The sequence below is a fragment of the Canis lupus genome, chromosome 7 (assembly GCF_011100685.1).
Source record: "Canis lupus familiaris isolate Mischka breed German Shepherd chromosome 7, alternate assembly UU_Cfam_GSD_1.0, whole genome shotgun sequence".
NCBI classification, from domain to species: Eukaryota; Metazoa; Chordata; class Mammalia; order Carnivora; family Canidae; genus Canis; species Canis lupus.
In genome coordinates, this window is record NC_049228.1 from 38607998 (window position 1) to 38613997 (window position 6000).

General features: G+C 46.7%; 1 pseudogene; it reads right to left on the reverse strand.

Annotated features, from left to right (window-relative positions):
* On the reverse strand, window positions 3506-5404 carry LOC480109 (eukaryotic translation initiation factor 3 subunit L pseudogene; annotated as a pseudogene).

The following is a 6000-nucleotide window of genomic DNA, read 5'->3' on the forward strand; positions in this document are numbered from 1 at the left end:
TGGATCCTTAAGAAAGAAAAAAATTAGTGGGAAAACTGTTAAAATGTGAATGTTTTTATAAAACTAGCGTTATGAAACTGAAGCAGAGGGTGCGAGCAATATATCTGGAAAGAGATACTGCTTCACCAGGAATGGATTTCCCAGTTCCAGGGTTTACCCTGATCAGGTAGGTTAGGAAACTATAAGCTTCCACAGCTTTCTTCAGAAGCTCTGATGTGGGGGCGCTGGATGGCTTGGTGGTTGAGCATCTGCCTTCAGCTCAGGGCTTGATCCCAGGGTCCTGAGATCGAATCCCACATGGGGCTCCCTGTAGGGAGCCTGCTTCTCCCACTGTCTGTATCTCTGCGTCTCTCTGTGTCTCTCATGAATAAATAAATAAAATCTTTAAAAAATAAAAAAAAAGAAGCTCGGATGTGTCCATTCACTCAAAATCACAGGTACTTTCTGCTCCTCTTGTCTGTGACAGACACCTCTAAAATCATAAGCAGGTTCCATGAAACCCAAGTTCTAGATTCCTTACTCAGTTATCCTGCTGCAGGCATACACTGAGTATTTGCTAATTCTTCTATACCTGTTTACCCAAATGGAAAACAGAAAGAGCCCGATCCTTGACAATATCTTAAAAAATAATTATTGCAAATTATTTTCCCAAAACATAATCTGTGAAATTTAAGTACTTTTAAAAATTTATTTATTTATATGAGAGAGAGGGTGAGCGAAGGAGAGAACATAAGCGGGGGGGGGGGGGGGGGAGGCAGACGCTTCACTGACTGAGCCCCCCAGGTGCCCCTAAGTATATTTTTAATAGACTCCAGAAGGAACCTTCCTGCACCAAAGCCAGTTTACCGGTTCCAGGATAGCACACCTCACCTAAGTTCAGGATTAGCCAAAGGCAAGGGTCGCCGCCATCAGGGGGTCTCCTGCACACCTGAGCTCTGCTCAACCACCTGACTTGCTCAGGGCTTCAGTCCTTATTTGCGTTTGGTCTATGGGTAACACTTGTTGAAACAGCCCGAAGCCCAAGGTGACAGAGGAGACAGTCCCCGGAGACACACCCTGTATCCTGAGGGATGGCCGGTAAAGAGGCAGTAGAAAAGCAACAAGCTAAACAAAAAAATATATATATATATATATAATTATTTGGAGCAGCCCCAGTGGGGAGGCAGGAGCCCCTCGGGGTGACCCCATCCTGCTCATCCTCCACATTTCCCACCACAGCTCCTGTTGCTGACTCCCCCAAACATCACAGCCACCTGCCTTTCCTCTCTAAGTGCTAAGTACCGTCTTCCCGGCTTTGTTGTTCAGGTCTGGCCCTCGGCGGCGTTGCCTGAGACCCAGCCCTCACGCCCTCGCTGGAGCTGGGGTGTTTATTGACCAGAGAACCGGGAAAAGGAGAGTTGATGGCTCTGCTTCCACCCTGAGCCCCTGAGCTGTGGGCTCCTTTGATCCTGGCTTTGACTTCCTCTCTGCCCGCTGCCCCAGCCTCTGGAGTTTCTGAAGTGTATTCCAGAAGCAGAGGTTACAAGAGATTGAGAGACCACATCCCCTGAAAGGTATCAATGCGCCAGGAAAGTGATAAAAGGTTAAGAGGGGCCTCTTTTGTTGTTAGGTTAACATCAAATAAATTCAAATAACAAGCGAGGTGTAGGTTTGGAGCTCAACACAGGGAGTTTTGTTTTTTTTTTTTTTTAAAGGATGACTCCGTGTCTTCTTTCAAATATTTCTACCCAAAGCCTCTGGGTAGTGTTTTATCACCCAGGCTCACATAAGCAAGGAAGTTAAAGGAACAGCGTAACCTCAGACAGAGAAGACCACTGATTTTCCAGGTGTGTGTCCACATGCTTGATGATGGAAGCACCAAAAGGACAGCCGAGTATTTGGTCCTCAAACTGTACATTTTGTCTGTGTTTCTTTCCACAGCATGCCCATTGACACTTTCGATGGACCTGATGCCCCTGGACTGGGTTTTTTTTGTTTGTTTGTTTTTTGTTTTTTAACTTTATTTCACATTAACTGATTTAAACGTAAGCAGCCTCATGTGGCCAGTGGCTACTGTATGCACCAGGACAGCTCAGGTCGTCAGCCAGCAAATTCCTCTTCTTTGATAACTGTTCATATGCAGATACAAAGAGGTATTTAGTTGGCTCACAATCAGACACTAGATTTGAATTCTGGACTCTCATTTTGTGTTGTTTAAACAGAGCTCTAGGGAACCCTGGGTGGCACAGCGGTTTAGCGCCTGCCTTTGGCCCAGGGCGCGATCCTGGAGACCCAGGATCAAATCCCACGTCGGGCTCCTGGTGCATGGAGCCTGCTTCTCCCTCTGCCTGTGTCTCTGCCTCTCTCTCTCTCTCTCTGTGTGTGACTATCATAAATAAATTAAAAAAAAAAAATCTCTAAACAGAGCTCTAGGGGATCCCTGGGTGGCGCAGCGGTTTGGCGCCTGCCTTTGGCCCAGGGCGCGATCCTGGAGACCCGGGATCGAGTCCCACGTCGGGCTCCCGGTGCATGGAGCCTGCGTCTCTGCCTCTCTCTCTCTCCTCTCTGTGCATTCTCATGAATAAATAAATAAAATCTTTAAAAAAAATAAAAATAAAATAAAATAAACAGAGCTCTGGATCATCAAAATAATGACCTCATCTCCACACTGGACAGTGCCACCCAGATGGGGCCACGGATGGGGCCACGGATCAGGGCGCCAATCCTTGCTGTGGTCTTTCTTCAGAAGTGGCCATGCCAGCACATGAGGTGGTAAAAGCTTTTTTTTTTTTTTTTTAAGATTTTATTTTCTTATTTGTGAGAGACACAGAGAGAGGCAAAGACACAGGCAGAGGGAGAAGCAGACTCCCTGCAGGGACCTTGATACAGGACTCGATCCCAGGATCCTGGGATCACATTCTGAGCCAAAGGCAGACGCTCAACCACTGAGCCACCCAGGTGTCCCTGGTGAAAGCTTTTTGAGGCGTCTTTCACATCGACTTTGGACTCAAACCCCGTTCCATTTTGACGATTTTGTCCTCTTCCACCATATGGTAAAACTTTGCTTCAAAAGTTCTCTGACTCTGTGTGGGACATGGTCTGGTACAGAATTAGTGTATATCACATATCCTGCGTGTGCTCACCCTGGACAAAGGCAAGCGGAGAGAGAGGCATTAGGAGAACACAGAATCTGCCAATACCTGTCTTTTCTACTCCCAAATAATTTATTAAAGTGTTAGCAGATAGCCAGTGTAACCTAAGATTGGTTCCAGACCGGCAAGCAGTGGGTGTGTACTTCCACAGTACTACCCTTTGCTGGATATTGTTGCCCACAACAGATGAGGGACATCTGAGCAAGTAAAATACCACTTGAAGTTGGTCCGATCAGACACAGACTGTCAGTGGACATAGGAGAGAAGGCACTTCCAAGGAGATACTATTTCATTTTAATTTGCACCAGGATGTCTGGTTTTATTTTAATTTTTTTTTAAGATGTAGGGTTTTATTTTTTATTTTTATTTTTTTTTCCAAAGAAGATCTTTTACTGAGACTTATTTAAAATCCAAATAGTCCTTAATCCAAATAAACTTCAACTCAGCTGAATTGCTGATGGCTGATCTAGGCAAAGGCTTCATGGAGACAAAAATAGGCCCCACCTACAAAGACCCTAAAATGAGTTCCTAACAAGAGTGTGAATGTCCTCAGGGTCTCTGTCCCATCTTCTTCAGAGTTCGATTGAGCTCCTCAAATTTGTGAATCTGCCGGATGAAGAAATCCCCATAGCGCCTGGCGACCTTGGTGTCTGCAATGTGGATCATGTCCTTATCAATGTAGAAGTCAACTTCGGATGCCGACTGAAATTCACCGTCAAGGGCAGAGATGCCACTGGTCCACACTAGGTTCTTCATCTTATGCTTGAAGACAAGGAGCTGGATCCTGAACTCCTGCTCTGTGAGGTCCAGGAAGCCGGCCAGCTTGGCCACAGGCATGGTAGTGTACAGCTTGAGGAAGCTACGGATGGTGGAGAGCTGGGCCTGCTGCTGCACTTCATCAGAAAACACCTTCAGCTGCTGCAGGAAGGGCTCCTTGTGGTAGTTGGGGTGCACATTATCATAGTTGGGCACCACAGGTGACAGGAATTTGGGGCACGAGTAACTGAAAAGTTCCTCATAGACCTGTGGGTCACCCTTCTGCATGCGTAGCATCTTATCCCCGTATTTCTCCCGCAGCTGCAGGTGAATGCTCTCATCGATTCGCATGGGGTACATGGTGAGGGCGATGGCCAGCAGCGCGTGCATCTGCTCATTTTGCTTGTTAATCATCTCATACTTGTATGTAGTCCTTTGGAACATGCTCTTGGTCCTTTGGATGTAGAGGAGGATATTGGCAAATACCCGGATGGCATCCTGGTAGCGACGCATCATCAAATATGCAAAACCGACATAGTAGTATGTGGTGACCTGACACTCAGGCACACGAGAATACATACTCTTCTTATTCAGTTCAATATTCTCCAGCACCTTGATGGCCTGGTAGTAATCCCCTAAAAGGGAGTGCAGACGCAGAAGCCCCACCAGGCTGAAATACCCAAGCATCTTGTAAAGGGAGTGCCGTCCATACTCGCCAGCCACACTCTCGGGGTCACCACCACTTGTGTACACCTCCAATTGCCGGTTAATATTGGATTTGTCGACCAGGGAGTGGAGGACATTGAGGACACTGTGAACATTCCAGATTTTGGGATTGGAGCGAAGGAAGTCAATCTCTTCCTCTGACTTCTTGGCAGTCTTACAGCGGTACTGGCTGAATGACTGAAACTGATAGATGAACTCATCAATGATATCCCAAAGCCACTGGTTAGGTAGTTCAAGGGGAGCAGGACCATCAGCATTAAGAATGTAGTTGAAGAGATTGCAGTAGTTGTAGTAGGATTCAAACCTCTGCTCCAAGGAGGGGCCCCCACTGACTTTGGCATATATGTGCCTGTAGTATAATTCTTTGTACAAAATCAGGAAGATGGCATCGTTGCCAACCTGTGGAGCTATGGCTTCAGCCTCAGGCCAAGGTGTATTCTTGAAGAACCTTTCAGTCAACTTGGTCCAGCTGTTCTCATAGATGTCCTGGATCTCATATACTTTCTGATCAATGACATCGCTGGATACACGACTAGCCTGCAGCTCATACACCTTCTGGTCAATCAAATCCGAGACGGTTTTGTGAAAATACTGGATGAAGTTTTTGATCACTTCGGGGATCACCTGATAGGTCTGCTGTTCATACTGACGTTCGTAAGCCAGATCCTGCTTTGGGTCTCCTGTGTGCATATCATAGTCGCCTGGGTAAGCATAGGGATCATAAGCAGCCTCGGACTCGTAATCATCAGCGGGGTAAGACATGGCTTCTGGGCTCACGAGCACCTCCGGAGAGCAAGATGTAGGGTTTTAAATAAACAGTTCCACTCTCTCAGCGGAAGAGGAAATGATGCAGGCCTCTTTCAGATTATAGTCAATATGCTCTGAGTGTCAACTTTGGGCCAGGCACTCAGCTCCAGGACCAGGACGAGGAGGAGGGTCCCCTTACACTGGGCCTTCCGTGAGAAATGGCTCATTTTAGGTCAGAGGCAGCAAATGGATGAGTCTGGAATAGTCGATCATATCTGCAGAGGACAAAACAAAAACTATTAAGCTAGCTTCTCAGGAAATAAGTTGCAAAGGCTCCCACTGGTTGAACAGGATGACTTGAATATCAGTAAGAATAATGAATAGGTTGAAACATATCAAATATATTAGAATCAGGGCACCTGAGTGGCCTAGTCAGTTAAGCATCCAATTCTTGGTTTCAGCTCAGGTCATGATCCCAGGGTCATGAGGATAGTGCCCCTCGTCGGACTCTGCACTGGGTATGGAGCCTGCTTGAGATTCTCTCTCTCTCTCTCTCTCTTTCTCTCTCCCCCTCTCCCTCTCTGCCAACCTCCCCACTCATGTGCCATGCACATACATGCTCTCGCACTAAAAAAAAAAA